General features: G+C 47.1%; 1 protein-coding gene across 7 annotated transcripts in view; it reads left to right on the forward strand.

Annotated features, from left to right (window-relative positions):
• The window catches only part of LOC144798642 (transmembrane protein 272-like), a 1182125-nt gene that overhangs the window by 1094347 nt on the left and 73567 nt on the right, over positions 1–14211 (forward strand). For 4 of the 7 annotated variants that reach the window (XM_078669612.1, XM_078669610.1, XM_078669613.1 and 1 more), the window contains one exon: positions 555–748. The exons of the other annotated variants lie outside the window; for them this stretch is intronic. The gene's annotated coding sequence lies outside the window, so the exon portion shown is untranslated. The remainder of the gene's footprint in view (positions 1–554; positions 749–14211) is intronic. 7 annotated transcript variants of the gene reach the window in all.

Here is a 14211-nt window from a genome sequence, read left to right on the forward strand (position 1 = left end):
GCAACTCGTGTACTTATGTAGATTTCTCTCACATTGTGTATGCATATTTCAGTGACTGTATTTATAACAAGCATTTACAATGCAACGGTTTCGCCTTTGGAAAAGTTTGAGCTATTGGCATTGTAAATGACAACATTTGTATTTGTGTTGGTTTTGAAAACAGATAAATAAATGGCATTGTCCTTTACATTGCCAATCGCTCTAACTTTTCCAAAGGCGAAACCGTTGCATTGTAAATGCTTGTTTTTTTTTTTGCGGCTTCAGTAATAAAGAAGAACTAAAATGGAAGATAAACTCTTGTGCCTTGTAACGAATGGATTGTAAAATATACAGAGAATATGGAGAGCACATTGTAGATGTTGACGCAGCAGACTGAGTTTTTAAATAAAGGATGACAATTTAACGATATTTTTGCCATAACTTTTCTAACTATATTTAGTAATGACTTGTAGATTTGAATTTAAGTGTTAACGTGATAAAAATAATAAAAGTTTTAAAAAGCATAAACATGTTCTTGAAGACCTTGACATAGAACTATATTTTTATATTGTAAGGATCTATCATGGCTGCTCGATTATCTTGATGCCGCCTTGCGAGAACTGACTGTCTGTGGTTGTGAGCGTTGCTAAGAGAGAAAGGCGTTTATTTGGTGATGAGAACTCCACTCCAGCTTCGAGAGGAGCTTGGTGCGGAATCCCTATCTCATTGGAGGAGAGAGAGAGAGATGCCTCCTACCGCAGACAAAGTGGTGAGTAGATATGATAGTCCTACGTGCTGCTGATAGTGGCCAGTTTGGGGGTATCTGTGTTTTTCGGAAGCTGAAATCCTGGTATAATGCTTTAGATAAGGAATAAAGTGTTTATCATTCCTGCCTTAGTATTGGACTAGCAATTGAGGCAAGAAAAATGCCCCCAGCTGCTAGTTTCTTATTAGAAATCCAGTACTGTTCGGTGAGCCAGCCTTAGGTGCCGCTAGGCCTCAGTGCCCCTGCTTGGCCATTGATCGTTACATCCTGGAGCCTCGGCCAGTCCATGCAATCAAACTGCGCTTAGAAGTTATTTGTGCAAACTCGCGGTTTCACAACTGCATGTGTGGTAAAGATGGAAGTCTGATTTGTCGTAATACTGGTGTATAAAGTCATTGTATAAAGCGTACCAGACACCACATTCCGTGGGATACCACATATTAAAACACATGCTATAGAAAGTGGCGGAAACTATGAGTATTATAAAAGGAAAAGGCTAAACAATTTATTTTATAACGTATTTTCATGTGGCACTTTTTGCCAATTTCCCACCATCTCTAAGTGCTATAAAAATTGTGAACATTGCCAGAGAGACCTTTCCTGTCAGACACAAACTCGTCCACTTCACATCACTAGAGGCACCGGGAGGCAATCGGTACTTCAACAAGATACTTTACTCCTGCTAATTGTAAGGAACGGAATTGCTGCCACTGGCCCGTGAACGTACATTCTCCTTAGGGCCAACAGCGGTTTGTTGAAATGAAAGCTGCTCTCCTTCCTGCCTTACTTACTCTCAGGCCCGGTTCCAGGAATTTTGATCTGGATGGGCCAAGAGTTTGTTTGGGTGAGACAATGTGGGTCCAATTTTTGTCAATTCTGTAATCTAAAGTTTTACATCATAGGTTCTTCAAAACCGGCATAAAGAGCATCTGGAGTTATTTTAGAATAGCAGCTGATGCCTATGCTCAACAGATCAAATGTTATAATTTCCAGCAGGCTAGGCTTTAGCACCAGCATCAGGATTCCATGCAGATTGTAATAGCAGTTTAAGGTTAAGGAAGTACCTGTTACCACACACCTGCGCCTTGACATTTCACACTAGGAAGACTTGCACTGAAAGCTTCATCCTGGCTTGAGCCTGAAGCCTGGCTCTTGCTCAGCTTGAGGTCCTGTTGGAAATAGGAGCTCATAATGAGCCGAGCTATTATGGACCTTTCGCATGCCACCCTCAATCTCATCAGGGGGTGGTGTTACAGTGAGAGCTTCCAAACTGAATAAGCTAGGTTTGAGTCATGGTGTTGGCTCAACATCCTGTGATTCTGGGCAAATCTCAAATGCCTAAAATGAATGTGACCTTGTGTAATGTAGCTGGTGTTCATGTGAACACTTCAAAATCTCTAGGTAGCGTTCACACTTTATAAAAAAAAATCTCAGAAAACCTGGGTGGTAAAAACAAAGCATTAACATAAGGAGAGACAAATTGCCATTCAGTGGCTTATTTGTACAAAAATAAAACCTGGATAAATTGCAGCATCTCCACTCAAATTGTGTGAGCTTGGGCAAATATTTTATTTCACCAGAACTCCATTTTCTTCGCATTTGCACATAAAAGCACATTCAAATACATGAATTGGAAAACCAACTATACAAAGGCCATTGTGTTTCATTTAATAGACTAATGTTGCTCTATAATAATCAGGGCCACATACAGGATGCACGAGACAATTGTCTTGCCTGTTGGTTCACTAATAGCACTGTCCCCAGTGTGAGGACCGGGCAAGAATGACTGACTCTAAACTCATGTTTAAAAACTATCACTTTTAATAAGTGCGTCTTAGTGCAGCGCTGTGTTGTGACATATTTAAGTCCAAGCTTCCTTGTGTTCAAGAAATACAGGCTCATCAAATTTTTTAAAAGTGTATCATATTTTACGTGATGTTTGTTATGTTTTACATAACAAACATTTTCAGGGCTCGGATTGTTCATGGGCTCGAAGAGCCAAGCCAGAGCTTGAGCTCGGCTCTGTTAATTTGTTTCCTTGCCCATCTGTAACCCCAAAACCGAATTTCAGTTTTAACCCCTTCCCCATGGGCCTAATTCCCCTGCTGTGCTCAGGGGAACTAGCCCCGGTGGCGGTGCGGTGGCGCTGTGCTCATGACGAGCTGAGCTCGTCACGACCACGCCCGTTCCAATGGAACGCGCAGAACAGCAGGGAAATTATTCCCGCTTGGGCACAACGGTCATGATTAGCTAAGCTTGTCATGAGCACAGAGCGACCGTGCCTCGTGGCGAGCTGAGCTAGTCATGAGCACGGAATGGGTTATAGACTGTGAAACAACATTTCGATATTCAGACGTTGAGATTGGTGAAGCACTTACCAGGTGCCTTCTTCATGGCCTCTTCTGCCGTGATTGGGTGGGCCCAAGGTCATGTTTGGGTGGGCCTGGCCCACCCAGCCCCCCTGCTGGAACCTGGCTCCTTACTCTGGAAGGAGAATATAGAGAAGTAGCAGGTATTTTCAATCTCCGGCTACAGAGATGTGAATCTGGCCATCTTCTTTCAGTTCCTTCCTTTCACTAGACTAGGACTGGGGGGCAAACATTTTGTTGGTCTCTACCAAAGTATGGAACTCTCTACACCGATGCTTTGTGTTGGATGGTTCCGTGCTAGTGCGCTGATCTCTTATGTAGTTCCAGACATTGAAACGGGCCCCCAGGGGACCCTAAATGAATTTCCTTAAATTTGAGTAAAAACCATGAACTCTTTGACAATGTGCACAAGAACATGTCTATCCCTTTTTAGGTCTTGCTTGAGACTGCAGTTGCCGCCAGATCACATGATCAACTTAAAAAAGAGTTATCAGAAGTACTACTGAGAGGGGCTTTGGCTCTGCCCACATGCTGATGTTCGGGCAGGACTGTTCCCATAGGGAGCAGGGTCAATACTGATCTGCATATGACTGGAATGGTATGGGGAGCAAAAAACGATGGATTTAGGCCCAGATCTCTGTAGTTAGGGCTGGACTGTTCCCATGGGGAGCAGGGTCAAGACTGATCTGCATATGACTGGAATGGTATGGGGAGCAAAAAACGATGGATTTAGGCCCAGATCTCTGTAGTTAGGGCTGGACTGTTCCCATGGGGAGCAGGGTCAAGACTGATATATGGCTGGGTTTAAACTGGAAAGGTATGGGGAGCAAAATAAAAGGATGGATTTAGGCCCAGGTCTCTGTACTGGGGTGAATATTTGACAATGTTCAGCATTCTGTCCATTAAGTGTTCATTTTGCACAGGTTGATGGACAGTGGTATATTTTCTGATTGAGCAGCAGTTAATTGCTTTTTCGGAAAGTTATTTTCCACACAGTATGAGTGTTTTGGTTCTTTTTCCAGCTGCCTGAACCAGCAGTAGGGTGGTTGCCTAGGGAAGGCTCACCATTACGCACAAAGTATGGAGCTTACAATGGGCTTGGCCTTTCGGGGCATAAACATGCCACTGCAATGCTGTTTTAGGAACGTAGATTTATGGTGTTTGTTCTTCTGTCAGCAGCACAGATGAGAGGCAGGAAGTCACTAGCAATGCATTGCTGTTTTCCAGTCCCAATACTTTCCCTTCACTTTTACTTCATTAACTTTAGACTTAGTGCTGTGTGTTTGAAAGCAGTATGGGATGGCCAGAGCTACATTTATTTTTAGGTCTGCCTTGACGGCACAGTTGTCGCTGGACATTATGTAATCAACAAAAAGATATTTTAGGGTAATACAGAGAGGGGCTTAGACTCCACTGCATTTTACCTCTGAATAGAGGATTTGATTGGACTGAAGTTGTGTGCTTCCTCTAAAAAGGGTCCCATGATTGCGCTCTTTGGTTTGTGGCAAAGCTTATACTAGATACCTCAGTACTAAATTGGTTATGGTGGCAAGGCAATGATCATGGCTATGGGCTTGATCTGTTGATTATCAAATGTTATGATAAGGCATGATATATTTATTGTGAAGAGCATATGCTAAAATCAGTAGGCTTTAGAGGGCGGTTGTTGTTACTCTGTATTAATGCCCACAGATGGGTATTTTGTTGCATGGAATATCACAGATTACTGTACTAGGCACGATATGGGTGTTGGTTAACCCCTTGACAAACCATGGATGTAGATTTGCTATTTGGAATTCTGCTTAGCCAACTGTAATTTTGAATGCCTTTCACGTTTTATGACTGTGTAACTGATGGTTGATTTGTGGAATAGATTTCGCTCAAAACAGTAGGTCTGACTTTATCGTGGTAAGCTATAGGTCTGATCGATTTAAAAAAAAAAAAAAAAAAAAAATAAAGATTTTTAAACAATTTATTTGATTTTACATACATAATCATGCACCACAGTTAAACATCTGAAATATTAACTCGGGAGATACAGCCCGCTATTCCCTGCGTACCTCAATTTAACTGAAATCAGCCCCACCAACCAGGGCCCTCCTTCCCTCCAGCTACTGCATTTACCCCATGACATACAGGTCTAACCTTCCATGCTTGGAACTATTTAGCTCGTACACTTAATGCCCTATGTAACCTCATTATAGGTCTGATCGATGCACTGGAAAATGTTATGTCTGATGCCAAAGGTCTGATATGTTTATTATGAGAAGCTATTAGAAAGGCCTAGCTTATTTATTGTGAAAAGCATTTGCTAATGTCAATAGGTTTTTAACAGTTGGTTACTATCACCTTGTATAACTGGCTGCTCATTGATATTTTGTTACATGTAATCTGACAGATTTACCATAGTAAGCAAGGATGTTGGTGCTTGCCACCTACACTTACAAATCAGGATGTTTTTCAAGTGATAATTTTTAAGTCTCACCTACGCAGCGCGCAAGCTCTCCCTTGAAGACCTTTTGGAATAGCTCCAGGCTTTTCTTCAAACTCGTTCATGTTTTGCACTGTTTGCTATTGGTACTCGTGCAGGTTTGGCTTTTCTTTTGTGGGAACGAGCAGCAGCACCATCTGTTTGCAATTATCGCGGTAGCTTCCGCAAGAAAAACACCATACATGTGTTGCGCCTCAGCGCTTGTCTAATAGGCCATTAACGCTTGCCATGCGCAGCAGTGGCCACTCTTTTGCCGGGGAATGACTCTCTGCGTGTTGCGTGCGCAGCCTGCACAAAAATCTCCCCCTCCCTCCGATCGAATGATGCCCTCACCTCCCTTGGTGGCTCCTCTCCTCCGGAGGCTCCTCCTGCCCTGGGGGCTGTATTTCTGGGGCCCAGATGTGAGGGGTATGGTCGGCGGTGACTCGGTGCCTCACCCCTTCCCTGCCTCCTCCTGTGCTCTGTACATTTCCTCACCTCTCCCTGGGCCTCCCCGCAGCTATTGACCGCCTTTGCTCCGTGAGCCACTCGCCCTCCATTCTTCCCGGTCTCTAAAGCTTCGCCACTGCCAGACAGGGCTTTAAACCCCGGACAGGGTTGTGCCGTCGTTGGCCCATCCCCGTCTTCGCTGAATGTACATGTCTTTCGGTTTCCTTTCCCCAGCTGAGCTCAGCTGCCCCAGACAGCAGCTGACAGACGCTGAGGAGGAGGAGGCGGGGAGGAGCCAGTAGGTAAAGGTTGTTTGTTTTCACTCTCATTTGTCGCAAGATGCCCCGTCGTACACACGGTCCCATTACAGGCCTACAGCACTGCAACACGATCTCCACATGTTCAAAGGTTCGCCCCACCTGGGGGCTCCTCCAGGCACTCGCGTCTCATCTGGTATCCCTAAACAAAACCCCGCCGTCAGCGTCCTCACATCTGCTCTGGTACCCTCACCACTCACATTCCATCTAGTATCCTCACTGATGATTCCTCTACATTATCACAGCCACTGGCACCCTCGTAGCCACTTGGTATCCTCACCACTCACATGCTGCTAGCATTCCCGGTCACATTTCCACTAGCTTCCTCGTACAAGCACATTCCATCTGTTATCCTGACGAAAGACCATTACACCCTCCCAGCCACTCTGGTACCCTCACCACTCACATTCTGTCTAGTATCTGCCCTCACGGTTTCTATAGCACCCTCACATACCATCTGCTATCCTCGCCCTTAGACCTCTGGTACCCTCACGCACAGCCCTCAAGCATATACATGCAAAGTCCCCCATGTCATATAACTCGCACAGCTTTTTTGGCACCCTCACACATCCCTATCGCATCTAGTATGATCTTACACGGTTCTTGAGACCTCATCACACACACACAGCCGCAAGGATCATAGACTCTTTTGGTTTCCCCAAAAAAGGCAATTGTGTTTAGACTCATGCAATATATTTAATTTCTCGCTTTAGTAATAAAACATGCTGGCACTTCAATGTTTCAAATCTGGATAGTATTTTGACCTCACTTCTTTTATGTGGAATCAAGCGATACATGAGTTATGCTACAGAACAACCCAATGATTCACCTTATAAACTATCTATCCAATAAACAGACCAGCTTCTCGATGTCAGAGAAATTAAACAGACATTTCTGAACAGTTAAATCACCTTTGCGTGTACAGACCGTACTGTGGCCAGGATACTTGCACATAATGAACCATTCAGGAATTAGTATGAAGAAAAAAATAACCTAAGTGATTCGATGGAACACTTGAGTTATTTAGAAGTGTCACCATTCACCTGGGTAGCATGCCATTCTCTCATGTTTTGCATATGTGCCCTTATGAAGAGGAGGCCGCCATATGCAGATCAGCTATGGCCCTCTCCCCAAAAGCTGTAGATAATCCGACCTGCTAGGCCCGTTTCTGCTAAGCAGTAATATAAAGAACCCCTGCCAGTGGTGCACAGGAATGATTGGTACACTGGAATTAAACCAGCATTGGCATAGCCAATAGGTCTCGCCTTTGAGACCGTATAAGTATTTAGTTATGCAGCACAATATTCTTGGTGCAACAACAACTGTTGATTGGCTAAACACTTATAGGATCCCAAAGGCGAGACTATTGGCTATGCCCATGCTTGTTTTAAAGATTTAAAGAGCCGACGAGCCTGAAATCTACATTGACATGCCCACTGAATGCCTCTCTGTGGAAGCTCAAAAACCTGCACGTTGTGGGTTTCTCTTCCCTGAGACTGAGAAAAAATCACGATGAGCGGAATGCTTTAATTTATTCTAGTCCGAATGTGAGAAGCACTTTCTGGGAATATTGGTGTTGCAGGGGACAGAAGGTCTGAAGGTTGTAGAGAGTTAAAATAAGTGATACAAGGGAACAGGAGGTGTGAAGATCCTGAAGTGTTAATATCCGCCACGGAATGGAGGTGTGAAGGTGCATGAGCAGATGAGATGGTTCCCAGAGAACTAGAATAGTGCTGTCAGGGTACAAGAGTTTTGTAAAAGATACACAAATGTGTAAGAGTGTAGGAGTTATTTCAGTGATGCTCAAGTTTTAATAGTGTGATGGCCTGAGAGGTGATTTTGATGATGCACGGAAAATGAATGGTCTGAGGGGCCTGCATGTCTCTCCAAATATCGATGATAAAAACTTCTTGATCTGTTTGGTCCCAATTCAGAAAATATTTAAAGTCCAAATTCCTTTCTCCATTACTCACATCTTCCTGGGTACTCTCTCCTCTCTGGCTTCAATCTGTCCAACAATATAAGCTCCTAGATCTTTTGATAGCTATTGCCTTTCATTTTATCACCTCCAATTGGAAACAGGCTAACATTGTCACTTTTCGCTCTCGGTGGAATGCGTTTTGTTTCCATCATTGGCTTGACAATAATGATGTTTCTCCCATTTCCCTGGCAATCAAGAGATTTCCTCTGGCTCCCCTTAGCCAATTATTTCTTTGGTTGCTTCCTCGACCACTACTTCTAAGACTAGATCAGATGAAGTACTGAAACCACCTTGAGTTCCCCATTGCCTTTTACAATTTTTCTAGCTGATTACCATTAGTTTTTTGATTGATATATTGTATAATTTTCTCATTTTCAGGTATTGTTATGCTTACGATGTTATTTCTATTCGCACAATTTGATTGAATTCCTCCTTTGTTCTTATATATTCTGCAATTCTTTTATCAGTTTATATTTTTATCGTATAACATGTATGATTTTAAATGTTTATTCACTTCTGTTCTGTTTGTTTTTCAATAAACTCAAACTTAAAAAAAAATAATAATTCTTGATCCAAAATATCGAGTCGCGTCCTAAATATGTAAGACCAAGAGATCATGGAGATAAGAACAAGTAGGAAAGCATAGATTTCCTATCCTTCACTCCAGCTCTACGTACCCTGATCTATTTGTTTTGTTAAGAAACATGTGTCAAGTTAAATGTAGTGTAAAAAATAATCTATACACCTTTGTAATAGTTTGGGCATCAATATCATGGGCCCAATATATTTTGTAGCCGATATCCCAGTGAAATACCTAGGGGCCTATTGGTGCAATTATGTGTATTAGGCATAGCATCTCTACCCTTGGCAGGCAATTATTGGGAGCTTGTCAATGACTAGGGAACACAAAGGCTTCACTTTATATTGAAATCTGACTTCACTAGCGACAGTTAGGACTCTGTCTCGGAGTTCCATATTACAACATCCAGGCGCCACTTTTGCAGAACCAGACTTCACGCTGGCAGGACAGGGGCAGCTTGTGAAACCTTTCCAGTGGCAGGAAGGGGACCAAAAACTGGCATTTTAAAGCATGTGATCTGATTAAATGGAATCATGTTTTCCTGCCTTGTAAAACAAACTGCCTGGTGATACAGAGGGTGATTAATCCCCCACTTTGCTGCAAATCTGTAAATTTACAGCGAGCTGGAGACATTGCTACTTTTATGACTTCATCTAAGCTGTTTGTACGAGTAAGCCTCTAGTGGTATAATGTGCATAATTGGACAGTTGGAACAATTGTATCAAGCGCAATAATACAGATATGTTGCTAGTACAAGTTAGTCATCGGCTGATGCCGAAAAGTATTGACAACGAGAATTACATGACCTATGTTTCCAATGTTGATCCAAATCTTGCAACTAAGTAGCACGGGGGTTGTGGATGCTGTATTTTGGGAGAGACAGTACCTTGAAGAGGGTGTGCATCTGGGGGACACGGTGGTCAGTCTGAAACATCCGATGAATACATATGGGGTATGGTATGTGTCTTGCAGTTACACATTTGTCTTCACGAAACTCAACCATACAACTGGATGGATTAATCCATACAACAATTGTTTTGTCTAAATTATGCTCATGACCCTATCCTTACTGATCTATGCACTGTCATCAATACCATGTGTTACTGATCATAATCTAATTGCTGTCCAAATAAACAAGCGTGGCAGACAACGCGTTGTGCATTTGTAGGAGTGGTGGACACCTTCCCATTTCTATGCCATTCTCCTTTTAGTTTTACTTAGATTGCTCTTCCATGCCCCCATGGAGGGTTCAATGTTGTGCTGGGACAGAGTCTGATGAGGTCCGTGGAGATATAGCTGTGATATCCAGGAGTGAAGGTTTCCTGTCCTTGGGGTAAAAATGACACTGGACAAGGAGCTCTTACATGGAACCTCTTTCTTTTCCCTCCTCTACATTTCCCCTAGCTCCTCCCGTTCCGCTTCCTCCCTAGCCCTTCCTTTCCCTTTTCCTCCCTGCCCTGTCTGTGGATCAGGGTCAGGCATAACATGACACCTCCCCTCTTTGTTTTTCAAGTGTTCACTGTATTTCAGAGTTTTTCAATGAGTCGAACAGGTCTTCGAATTGTTCTTCGAGATCAGCAGGATTGTTTCTGGTCAGGCGAGCTTCTTTCTCTCGCGTTGCCGATTTCCAGCGCTGGTCTATACTCATGGTCACTGTTTCATTCTTGACTTGACGAGTCCGTGTTCCAGTCAGGCTCTCGCACTCTGGTATAGGCAGAAGGGTTGCACCTTTTGAAGTGGGATGTTTCTGGTAGTCTGCTTGCCTCCAGATTCAGCTATAACCATGGTCCCTTTCCTTCCTATGAGCAAAGTAGCATCTGTCTGCTTTGGTTCTCCTGTCCTGTTTCGCTAGCACCCAGTCTCCCTCACGGATGTCTGACATCTTTGCGTGTCTGCGGTGATAAGCATACTCTTTCATTTTTAATTTCTTGGTATGATCAAGTTCTACTAGTGTCATGGTCTGTGGTTACGACTCTGGATTGTGTGAGCAACCTCGCCCTCGCCGCCGTACCACGCATTCGCAGAGCCACCGCCGGAGGAAGAGCCTTCTCCTACCTGGTGGCCAAGACATGGAACTCCCTCCCCATCCACCTACGGCTGACCCGCGACCATCTCTCCTTCAGGAAGCAACTCAAGACCTGGCTTTTCGAGCAGTAATGGACACCTCCCCCCCAGCGCCTTGTGACCCTACCGGGTGAGGAGCGCGCTATATAAATGGTTTGATTGGGACAGAATCTGTAGTCAGGAGCCGGGTGCGTGGGGGTCGCCCGAGCATTAGAGTGGTGGGACATTGGTTTGTAGTGCTGTGTGGCGTGGTCCGATAGGCTCGCAGCACTTCATTTAGTGCCGGTTGATTGTCACGACGAGCCGGTTCAGCTTGTTGTATGGTCTTTTTGATTGTTACCATAAAGCCTTCCATCATCTAGTTAGCCTGGGGCCACACGTCGGTGATTTTCCAATGTTTGAAGTTCAGGTGTTTTGCATACTCTGCAAACTCTTGTCTGTTGAACGGCAGTCCGTTGTCTGTCTTTACCACCGTAGGGATTCCCCATGCCGTGAACGCTTCGTCGATGACCGGTATGACAGCAGTCGCTTTGGAGGAAATTTGATGAGCGATAGGAAAGCGGGAGTACTGACATTGATGTATTTCCTTGACTTCAGCGGGCCAAATTAGTCAGCTACTTGTTGCCATACACTGTCCGGGAGGTCCGACATCTGCAGTGGGGTGGGTGGTTCATCTATTCCTACTAATTGACCGGATGGGCAGTCTTGGAGCGTGGCTTACACCATCTGGTCAAGGCACGGAAACCAGACTCGCTCTTGCAGTGCTTTCTTCATGGCCACCACTCCTCTGTGTCCTTCGTGTGGTAGGTTGATGGTTCCTTGTTGTTAGAAAGGCGAACCCGGGGGAGGCAGAAGGTGTCTGACTGACCACCCCTAGGTCTACCCCTCCTTCAGAGAAGGGACCGAGCGATGTCGAGGGGCCTCCGACGTGAGGGCCCTCTCCTAGAATCGTACAGCAGAGTAACCACACCACTACAAATGTACACCACACGTAGATAGAGTTTTCAATCTTTATCTGGCCATAAGTATCGTTTCAATATATACAGCAGATCCCGAGATCTGGAAAGTCTCGTGACAAAGGGCAAGGTAGCGGGACAGTCTTATAGATGGTCGGTTGCAAGGAGACTCTACGCACAGCTCTCAATCCTCGAGCTGGGGGGTTCCGGAAGGTTGGGCCGCGGCAGCGCCAGCAGGCTCCAAGATGGTTCAGCGAGTGTGGACCGCGGCAGCGCCAGCAGGTTCCAAGATGGTTCAGCGAGTGTGGACCGCGGCAGCGCCAGCAGGTTCCAAGATGGTTCAGCGAGTGTGGACCGCGGCAGCGCCAGCAGGTTCCAAGATGGTTCAGCGAGGGTGGACCGCGGCAGCGCCAGCAGGTTCCAAGATGGTTCAGCGAATGTGGACCGCGGCTGCTCCAGCAGGCTCCAAGATGGTTACAGCAAAGATGGAGCGCGGCAGCGCCAGCAGGCTCCAAGGTGGTTACAGCGAAGATGGACCGCGGCAGCGCCAGCAGGTTCCAGGTAGAACAGCAAGGTGAGTTCATCTCAGGGTCAGCCGCGACAGCGTCAGCAGGGCTTCTCGACTCCGGGATACAACTGCCGTCCTACTCCGGGGCTGGCCCAGATATAGGTCTGGAGTCGTTTGATGTCCGGACCCTCTCGCCTGGGGGTCAGAGGGGCCGGGATGTTGGTGTCCAGACACCCAGCAGGGGGTGGAGCCAGCGCTCAGGGAGGCCAGAGGCCGATCGAAACCAGGCATCCGGGGACGGTTGGAGAGCCATCGAAACTCCCTTCTCCTTGTCTCTGGTTGCGTGGCCACTCTACCACCCGGAGGGCTCTTGGTGCCTCGATGGCGGGCTCGCTGGGGCCGTGGCCGCGGCTGGGCCGGGACCACGTGTCTGTGACGTGATGGGCCCAAGATGGCGTCGGGCCTGGAATGAGAGTCCGGGGTGGGCACCGGACCGGTAATGCTGGGGCGGCCCGAGTGTGCCGTGTCAGTGGTTGTGGGCCGCCGGGTGGCGGATCTGGTGGTTTGTAGGTTGTGCAGAGGTGTGCCTTGAGGCCGACCCGGGCTGGATGGAGGGCCGATGTTGTCCGGGGCCCGCCATGCGGGAGGGGTAGGACCACGCCACGAGGCCGGGTCCAACACACGTCTCCTCCAGCTGAAGGCAGGGGAGAGTCACCCATCTTCTTGGGGATTCTCCTCGCCAAGGCGGAAGAATCTGGAGAGGCCGTCGGCGTTGGCGTGGTCGTTGCCAGGGCGATGCTCCACGGTGAAGTTCATCCCTTGGAGGGAGATGGACCAACGTAGCAACTTCGGGTTCTCGCCCCGCATCTGCATCAACCACCGCAGGGGCCGGTGGTCGGTCTGTACTCGGAAGTGGGTGCCGAAGAGGTAGGGCCGGAGCTTCTTTAGGGCCCACAGGACGGCGAATGCTTCCCTCTCGATGGTGCTCCATCGTTGTTCTCGGGCCAGCAGGCGCCGGCTGATGAAGGCCACAGGAAGGTCGACTCCGTCAGAGTTCATTTGGGAGAGTACAGCCCCAATGCCGTGTTCCGAGGCGTCAGTTTGGACGATGAACTCTCGGCTGTAGTCGGGGGCCTGGAGCACCGGGGCGGTGCACATGGCAGTCTTTAGTGTCTCAAAGGCTACTTGGCACTCGGGGGTCCAGTGCACCTTCGGGGGTAGTCTCTTGGAGGTTAGTTCTGTGAGGGGCCCCACAATGCTCCCATAGTCCTTTATGAACCTCCGATAGTATCCAGTGAGCCCCAGGAAGGCTCGGACGGCGGTCTGGGTGACGGGGGGCTCCCAGGCCTGGATGGCGTCGATCTTGGGTTGAAGGGGAGCCACTTGGCCGCTCCCCACTTGGTGTCCCAGATAGGTCACGGACCCTTGACCGATCTGGCACTTGCTGGCTTTTATTGTTAGTCCGGCCCGTTGGAGGGCCGTCAGGACCTTCCAGAGGTGGGTCAGGTGCTCGTCCCAACAGAGGCTGTACACCGCAATATCGTCCAGATAGGCGGCACTGAACTCTTCCAGCCCTGCCAGCACCCGATTCACTAGTCTCTGGAAGGTGGCCGGAGCATTCTTCATGCCGAAGGGCATCACGTTGAAGTGGAAGTGGCCATCGGGGGTCGAGAAAGCGGATCGTTCTTGTGCCCCTGGCGTGAGGCCGATTTGCCAGTATCCGGCCGTGAGGTCGAAGGTGCTGAGGTACCTGGCGGCTCCCAGGCGATCG

The sequence above is a fragment of the Lissotriton helveticus genome, chromosome 12 (genome assembly GCF_964261635.1).
Source record: "Lissotriton helveticus chromosome 12, aLisHel1.1, whole genome shotgun sequence".
Taxonomy (NCBI): Eukaryota; Metazoa; Chordata; class Amphibia; order Caudata; family Salamandridae; genus Lissotriton; species Lissotriton helveticus.